We start from the raw sequence: 9,616 nt of genomic DNA on the forward strand, positions 1-9,616 counted from the left end.
GTGGTCAGTACCTACGCAAAATGCTTCAACGAAGGACCACCGGTAAATCAGTGACAGTGCAATTTACTCCCAAAGATCAGTAATGCGATTCTAATGTTAAACTGGGACTCAAAGCAACATGATGTAAAATATCAGCCTTAAAATGAGGCATAGTATAGCTGGTTTTATATCTCTCAACTTGTCCAGACAAACGTGTACCTTAGAGGGTGGCTTGATGCTCAAATTACACTTCCTGACTACAGGGGGAGTCCTGCAGCATGAAATACCATTTTTTTATTAAAGCTAAAAGCAATTCCTAACCTTTAAAAGAGACTTTTATTGTGGTAATTTCTGCGTCAGCAGAAGACAGATGAGGATGATGTGTCTGTACTTTTATTATGACACTCACAATATGCAAATCAATTAATCAATCAATAATAACGCGCCCCTGCTGATGTCAAACCATCTGCATCTCATTGCTATCAGAGGCACACTGTTCAGCCCAGTTAGCTCTCCCTTCTTCCCTGCTCCTAAACCCATACATCACCCAATGCCCCTCCCAAACTACTTCTCTCATTTTTTTAGCATTTTTCAAATTTGAGCTGAGGGTTGAGTCAGCTAAAATAAGGGGTTTAGTTACCCTTTAAAGGATCTTCTAATGTCTTGGTTGCAAATATTACAGGACACCTTCACAGGTCTTGTGGACTCTGTTTGTTGATATGTAAAACATTGTGCATCATTACTTTTGTTTCAGTGAAAAGTAGTAGAGATGTAAGTTTATAACTTAAGATAAGTTTATAGATTATGGATATATATTAGACAATATAAAGTTATATAATGTATAGTTATGGCCGATCGGTATACCAATGTGCAAAACTCTTTAGGAAGGTATATATATATATATTTTATTGTTAAAATAGTATTAGTAGTCTAGGGTATGACTTTTAAATTGTGCTTTTTATCACTGTTTTGCATTGGTTTTCTCATTTTAATATAATAGAAATGCAAACAGTGAATACTGAAGTCTTAATTTCTTTATACTCACGTTCAAAGCAATGCATGTTCATAGCAATGACACACTTAGACTCTCCAGACACATGGAATCCCTGTTTCCTCAAGCAAGCCCCTAGCTGTGTCATACTGGGGGTCTGCCTTTGGTTAGTATGAAGTCTCAAAACGTTGTTTACAGTCCAGCATAGTTATTTATTGTAGAACTGATAAGGTTTATCATCCCGATTAAGATGATATGAACTCAGAACAATAAACCACAGCCACAAAAGTCATTATCGTTTATCACTAGCCCGTTATCTTCTGTGTGGTTTATATCTTTACTAATGTCTTCACTCGTTTCCTAGCAACACATTCCAAAACAGACTCACACAAACTCTGTAGGAGGAGGTGATTATTAAACATGTCAGCGCAAAGTCTTTAAGAATGTGACACTAAAATATTGAAGCATCTTTAAGTTGCACACATTGCTAAGCAGATGTAAAAATGTACACATTCAGAATGACTAGTCATTGTAAAAAAAAAAAAAAAAAAAAAAGTACTGCCGAAAGAATATGCCTCTCTGAACCTTTTGGCACCATATTTAATGCCAGTTGTGGTCTAGAGAGGTTTAAATCTTTCCCAGCATTGAGGTATAGATTTTAAAGCTCACCTTCCGCGAAAATCCGATTTTTCTTGTTTTTTGTGGAATACAGTAGGTCTCTCCGAGTTGAATGTGTACACCTGCACATTAAACTGTTTTGCAGCCCCCATTGTCGGCAGGAGCTAAGCAAAGAAATCCCCCCTCCCCCCCTCCGAAAAACGGGTGAATTTTGAATTATCTTTCTGCCTACGTAGGCAGAAACTCACAGACCAGCCCACCTTGGCTCGAGAAACTCCCAGAGGCGGAGCTGAAGCGACGCAACATCACCGCTCATCAGTTAGGAGGTGGGAGGCAGTGAGCAGCAGAGCGGTGGAGGGGCGTCGCAGTGCTCCTAGCCAATCAGAGGAGAGATATTTGCATGCTGTTTGCATGTATGAATATTCATGAGCAAAGCTGGAATCCGGTCATTTTGGAAACACCCCTAAAACAGTCCATTAAAAAAGAGCTATACAGAGACACCTGAGCACTTTTTTTTTTACAAAAACGGCTCACATGTCATTCATTCATACTAGAGACCACAACTAGACATTTTAAAATGAAAGAAAAAACGACGGAAGGTGAGCTTTAAGTCACCGCTATAGGACACACATGCATTTCTGGACAAGCTGAGAGATTGTACACAAATCAAATGAGTTAAGCCCATTTCCGGACAGGATTAGTTTCTTAGGGGGTCCTGGGATAATTTTCTCTTTTATGGGATTTTAGGTTTTTCGCTGAACTTCGTAGTCCTCTGGTGAATGAGATGTTACGTGAACGAGAAAGCCAAAAAACGTACTGGTCCTCCTGTTTTTTCAATTGCAGTCCAGATACAAGAGTTTTGTCACTGGGTAGAAGTGTGAAATATTTGTCACAGACACCTCCCTGAGAAACTAATCCCATTTAGATAGGGCTTTACACAGCATTATGAGCATTTTCCTGCCCACTTTATCCCTCTTGTCAAGTGACATAGTGCAGTTAGTAGCACGTTAGCATGTTGATCCTAGAATCACAATGATACAGATAATATTTTCTGAAAACTTTCTGGAGCAGATAAAGAGATTGGTGCCATGCCTAATGCAAGGTGTGAGTTAGGATGGGAGTAAAAGCCCCCAACATTGAATTGTGGTGCAGTGGAACAGCTTGCAATGGGATGGTGGTCATCCAACATCCTGACCTCACTAATGTTTATGTTGTTAAATACAGTCAAATCCTAACAGCAACATTTCAAAATCTAGTCTAACTCCTTTACCTGGACAATAACCAATGGAAAAACAATGGCTGTAGAAAAGCAAAGCAAGGCACTACACATCATTTAAGTGCTTACTCAATGTATAAAGCACATGTACACTTATCATCAAAGAAATGGTTGCAAAAACAGTTGTACCCAGAAGGAAGTGTAGGATTTGAAGGAAGATAAAAGTTTAGAAGGAAGCTAAAAGTTACAAGGAACGATAAATCATTAAACATTTACACTGATTTGGGCAACTCTTGATCATACAGTATATATTGAACTACACATGCAGAAGCAGAAGAAGAAGTTTAATACATGTGTAACAGACAACATGCTAAACATGTCGGCTTGGAGTTGAGGAGCTTCCTAATGGTGTCACGTGATAATTCATCACATACAGCTCAACATTTTGCCTGTTGGAATAGCGCACTCATTATCATGAGGCTAGGCTGTCAAAGTGCCGGTAATAAAGACCAAAGGTGACATTGTATCTGACATTGTACAAATTTGCGCCCCAACCATGACACCAGGCCTGGTGGACGTGCTATGTGTCAATCTTTCTACTGTCCAAGCACAGATTTGGATTTTCCATTTAGACAATAGCTGGACTCATCACTGCAGATGATCCGCTGCCATTCTGACTCCATGACAGTCTGGCACATCCTTCTGGGTGTGACTATTTTTCTGATGATGAGTGTGTAATAGCAAACACCAATAGAATGTGTCTGATGTTGCTGGGGCCTTTAGCAAACCGTAGGTGTGAATTTGATATCACTCCTACTCCATACAATATGGAATAAAACTCTACATTTTTAGGAACATTTAATTATTATTTTAAAATGATAAGAAATAAAAAAAAAAACATTCAATTACATAGAAAATCATCACTCATGCGACTGCCCACAGTAAAGGCCGATGCATATTTTGACTGGTTAAGATTGGCGTGAATTCTGTGTCAGAGCTGTCTCGCTTTTCTGTCTGGACAGCATCTGCTTTGCGAGTGAAACGGCACTAAAAGCACAAATAATCTGTCCCATCAGTAATCTGCAGCGTCAATCTGTCGTAATCTATAGTTATAATCCACAGTAATCTAGAGTTATCCTAAATCTTGGAGTTTTCATTCATAAACACGTGCCCAGACGCTGAACTACAATGAGGGATTAAGACTAAAGCTGAACTAACTGACTCTGTGCCAACCAGGAGTGAGAGAGTGCACTGATGATGATGATGGATGTTATTTTAGGGGCTCAGTAGGTACATGCTAATCCTTTCCCTCTAAAATTAGAGACAAAAAAAAGTTATCCTCTGTGTAAAAAGCATCAATTTATTAACCAACGTAATAACTTAGCTGAGAGGCTAATGGCTCACTGTTTTTTTTTTTTTTTTTTACAAATATTTCAATCATCATAGAGGCCCTTAGCAGAAATAGATCAGAAAACTTCCAAAACACACTTACGTATGTTAGCGGTGAGCAGGCAGTTGATTGGAGTCATCAGGTTTACCCTTTTTTTTTTTTTTAGAAAAGGTATATGAATCTGTGCTACTGGGGACGTGTGCAAAATGCAGTGACTGTTTAATAGCAGTAAACATTACAAGTATTTTTTTTTTGAGTAAGGACTGACCAAATTAAGACCAACGTCCTAATGACATCTGGTGCTTGGTACCTAAAAATGTTGGAGTCCTTCCAAAAAAACGTAATACATATACATGTATGAAACATATGACTATATACAGTAAAAACATATTTGTACAGATATATACATTATACATAACTATACATTTATATATTTAGTATACATACAAAACAGATTTATATATTTACATATATTTGTCTGGCCCATAAAATATGTGTGGTAATGTAAGAAAAAAATGTATGGTTACACATTTAAAATGTCTGTACATTTTAATTAAATAAATAAATCCTACAGGAATTACAATATACACATGTACATATACACATGTCTACCCATATACACATTTTTATGGTTATGTTATGAACTCATGTCTACGTATATGCAGAGGATGTGTGTTTGTGGCAATAAAATATCATCTTATAGGTAGCATGCAGTATATGGATACACCACTCTTGAAATAAGAAAATATATGGCGTATACTGCATTTTAATATGGGAGTAAGGATTCTAATTTTAGAGATAGTACTACTGTCTGACAGACTGAGTTCATTCTTTTTACATTTATATTTACGTTATTTGTTGATTGACATAAAATTGTTAATATGTAAATATGTGAAGTTGTTATCTCAGGATGAAACAGGTTGACACTAACAAAAAACTTCCCCGATACCCAATTTGGAAGGTCAATTATTTAACCCCTCCAACACCAACGCCAAAATGCCTCCTCATATACAATATACAAAGTCTGACTCCGCCTCTTTTCCAACTGCAGCATCATTGTGTAGCCAGGATGCTCAGAGGAAAGCGCCAGATTCCCAGTTCTGATACATCAGCTAACAGACACCTGAGTTGACCAACATCACATTTGTTGTGATGAGGAGAGAGAGAGAGAGAGAGAGAGAGAGAGAGAGAGAGAGAGAGAGAGAGAGAGAGAGAGAGAGAGAGAGAGAGAGAGAGAGCACCATCTACTTACCCAGAAACAGGAAGGCCAATCATGCTCTCTCGCACTCTGGCTGCTGATGGCAAGCGATAAAACAAGATACGACATGCTGGTGTGGGAGGCACAATACTCCAGCTAGGAAGGCACTTGCCACTGAATGCAATGCATTCATTTCAACCATCAAACATCAGAAAAATCTGATCTGAGTTGTGTGTTTTAAAAGTCGCCAATGTCTCAGGTCTGGTTTTAAAATATTGATGCCACTTCAGCCCTGCAATATATGTATTTATCTAACTGTGTCAGACTGTCAGACCTGGGTAATCTACAGTAATTACAGTCAGTCTCAATCTCATGATGTTCATGATTTGAGAGAATGGTGATGATAAATGATAACAATGATGAAATGGGTATTATTTTAGGAGCTCTGTGGATAAATCACAATCCGTTCCTTTTAAGTTAATGACAAAACACATTAGGGTACCTTTCCTGCTGAAATCGTGGACAATTTTAGCCTTTTAATGAGCTTCACTCTTAGTCATTACCGCAACCCAAAAATCAGCTAAGCACTTTGTTGGGTCACTGGCTCAGAGGACACAAACAACAACAGGATAGTCCTCCATTCCTCTCCTCCCTCTCGCTGGCCGGACTTGCCTCGGGCTAGTGGAGGAATGGGTAAACAGATGGACATATGGACAGAGGAGCGACCTTGCTCATGGCTTTAAATGAAAGATGCAAGGACAGATGGATTTAGACATTGGATATAGAGAGTCTGAAGCTTAAAGAAATAAGAGAAAACACATTTACAGCACTCTAGCCTAATGCTTCTTATCCTGAAGGTCCTGACCCCCGCACAGTGGTGGAATCATTTTGAGGAAAAAGTACATAGACCTACAAATGTATAGCATATTTTGAACCATTCCACAAAATCCTCCATATAATAACATGGACATTGGCATTATAAGCTAAAACAGCTAGTGGCTTTGTGAGTTAAGCCATATATACAGTATATGCACTTTTGTCAAGCAGATAAGCTTGCAGCTAACTTACTTTGAAGGTGCATAAACACAATGCATAACCCCCAGGGCCTTCTAGACCAGACAAGAGAAAGCCTGCTGATTTCTAAGAATTTTTTAATTTTATTTCACCAGACCTTCATACCCATATTTCTACCTTTAAAGTAGCATTCCTTAGGATTTTTTTCCTTCATATTGTAAGTAATAGGAGATGGAATAATTAAATATGTTAATTAATGGTATCATCGTTTTCTGGTATGAAAAGGTTTTGGGCAGCCCTAATCATTTAAATGATTTTCCTTTACAAATCATCAGTTGTTCGGATCAGCAATTTCAGTTAAATTTATCATAAAGCTGAAGAACACAGTGATATTTGAGAAGTGAAATGAAGTTTATAGGATTTACAGAAATTGTGCAGTTATTCAAAATTAAACAAAATTAGGCAGGTGCATAAATGTGGACACCCCAACAGAAAAAAATACATCAATTTTAAGTAGATCCTCCTTTTGCAGAAGTAACAATTCAATTAGCATTGAAAAGTCGCATGTGAACAAAACACTGTGCAATCGCAAAAAACACAGACTGTCTAATTAAAATGTATACTTGAATGGACTGCAGATAAATAAGATAATAAAAGAGAATATAACAAAACATAAGATGAGATAATGCCTTGGGAAGTAGAAAAAAAGTACATTTTGACGTTTACGGGGTCATTATAAAAAACATATACAGTCATATATTTGTTTTAACAGTTTGATGTACTGTATGTATATTTTATTTTACGTATGTTGTTCTGTTTTCTGTTATATTCTATGAAATTATATTTTGTGGGGGGGGGGGGGTTGATGCATTTATATTTTATTTTATGTTATATTTTCTTTTATTACCTTATATTAGCTGCATGCTATTCAAGTCTAAAATTGAACTTAGACCGGCTATCTGTGTTTGAACAGCTTTTTTTTTAAATGCGGCCTTTCGCTGTTAAAATACGCCGTCTACATGCGGCCGCGTATAACTGCAGTAAGTATTTAAGGTGGAAAGGAAACTGGGGAATGAGAAGCAGCTTCGGTTCAGCCTCCTCTCAGCTGAGGCTGAACTGGAGCAGATACGAGTGCTCCGCCGCTGGGGTTACCATGGTAACCGTTGTTTACAATGCCGTGCTGCTACACAGTGTTCGAAAACACGCATGACGTCATAACTCCGATGACTTTATAAGTTCGGCAGAGCAGCACGAGCCGCATAGCTGAAGCAGCAGCTGATCACTGAAGAGATAAAGAAGGAGCACATGCTGCAGGACGTGGAGAAATACACAGCTGAAGAGGCTTCTACCTCTGGGGCAGCAGCAGCGCCACCTCTTTCCGAGGAGCTTTCATTGCAAGACCAGGAGGAGAGAAAGATGGAAGAGCAGGATAAAGTATACACAATGCAAGAACTGAAGGACCTGGCGGACAGAGCTGAGGAGAAGGCTATGAAAAAACTTTATGAAATGAGGGCCAAAATAGAGAGTTTACAGAAGAGGGCCGAGGAACAGACGAGAGAAGTGGACACTGAGATACAGATTGATATACTGAAGGACAGGATACAGAGATCAGAGAATAGTGCTCTGTCAGAGATTGATGAAATGAAGAAAGGGATGAAGATAGTAGAGGAGAGGGATAGAATAGAAATGGACAAATTGAGGGATAGCATGGAGAGTGTAAAGGAGATGGCTGAGGCACAGATTACTGAAATGAAGGCCAGCATAGAGAAGATAGAGCAGACGGAGAAGAAGGCTGAGACACAGATTACCGAAATAAAGGAATGGATGGAGAGCGCAGATGAGACCATTAGGAAGAAAATGAAAAACTTAAGGAACAGAATAGAGAGATTAAAGAGGGTGGATAAGATAGAAATGTACGGAATGAGGGACAGCATAGCTGTAATAAAGGAGACTACTGAGACACAAATTGATGAAATGAAGGCCAGCATAGAGAGAATAGAGCAGAAGTTTCAGATAGAGATGTTCGTGAGAGAAGAGAAGAGAGCTGAGAAATATAGTAGTGAAATGAACAAATGGATGGAGGGAGCAAAAGAGAAGGTGGAGACACAGATTGATGAAATGAAGGCCAGGATGGAGAGAATAGAGCAGAAGCTTGAGATAGAGATCACCAAGAGAGAAGAGGAGAGGGCTGAGGCACAGATTGATGAAATGAAGGCCAGGATGGAGAGGGCTGAGCTAGAGATGATGGAGCTGAAGAGTGAGTTGGAAAAAAAGGAAAAGGAGGAGAAATCCCGGAGTAGACTGCTGAAAGTGGTTGGTTTTCTGGGAAGCTGTGCTTTGGTTCTGTTCATGGTGCTGCGTTGATGCTGATTCAGAGCTCGCTTACACCATTTTACCACAGCAGAAGCTCACAGAACCCCTATAGTCCAACCAACTACTAGCCTCAACTTCAGCCAACCACCACTAGGCCAATAACAATACATTAAAAAAAAAAAAAAAATCTTGACCTCAATGCAACTTATTCAAATATTAAAGCAAATGATTATTTTACATTGGCTCAAAACAAACAAAACAAAAAACAGCTGTCACTAGTTAAAATTAAATTAGCAAATTAATTAAAATACACATTGCTTTAGAACACAAATTTTTGGTGTTGAGCACTGAACTTTCAAATTGCTTTAATACCAGGAGCTTCTAGATAGTTCATCTTAAGAACTGGCAATATAAAGATAACAGAAATATACTAAATTCCAATTGGAACTGTGTGACATTTCACATGCAATTCAAGGATAACAAATAACACAGAAAGAAAATATGGGAAACATTTTAGTCTGAAGGCATTCTAAAAACAAATGCATATACCACAACCGAGTATAAAACTGAATTATAACCATTAATAGGTTATTTATCTCTTGCATTAGCATTTTGCAAGAGATAAATCCTGAGCTGTCTCCATACACAGTGGAGGAACAGGGTGGAACAAATGTTAAAGAACCCACAAGGTAGTTGAATAAGTGTCATTTAAAAAATAAACACTTATGAACACATGAACACATGAACACTTTAAACCCTGGTTGAACATTATTATGGTAACTCATTGTCACTGATCTGAAAAAATCAAATAAATGATCATTTAAATCTGTAGATGTAATCTCTCTCTCTAGTTTTTTAATACACTCTAATCTCATCCTCTGAGAGCAATAGTCTCAG

This window comes from Astyanax mexicanus, chromosome 1 (genome assembly GCF_023375975.1).
Source record: "Astyanax mexicanus isolate ESR-SI-001 chromosome 1, AstMex3_surface, whole genome shotgun sequence".
In the NCBI taxonomy this organism is placed as follows: domain Eukaryota; kingdom Metazoa; phylum Chordata; class Actinopteri; order Characiformes; family Acestrorhamphidae; genus Astyanax; species Astyanax mexicanus.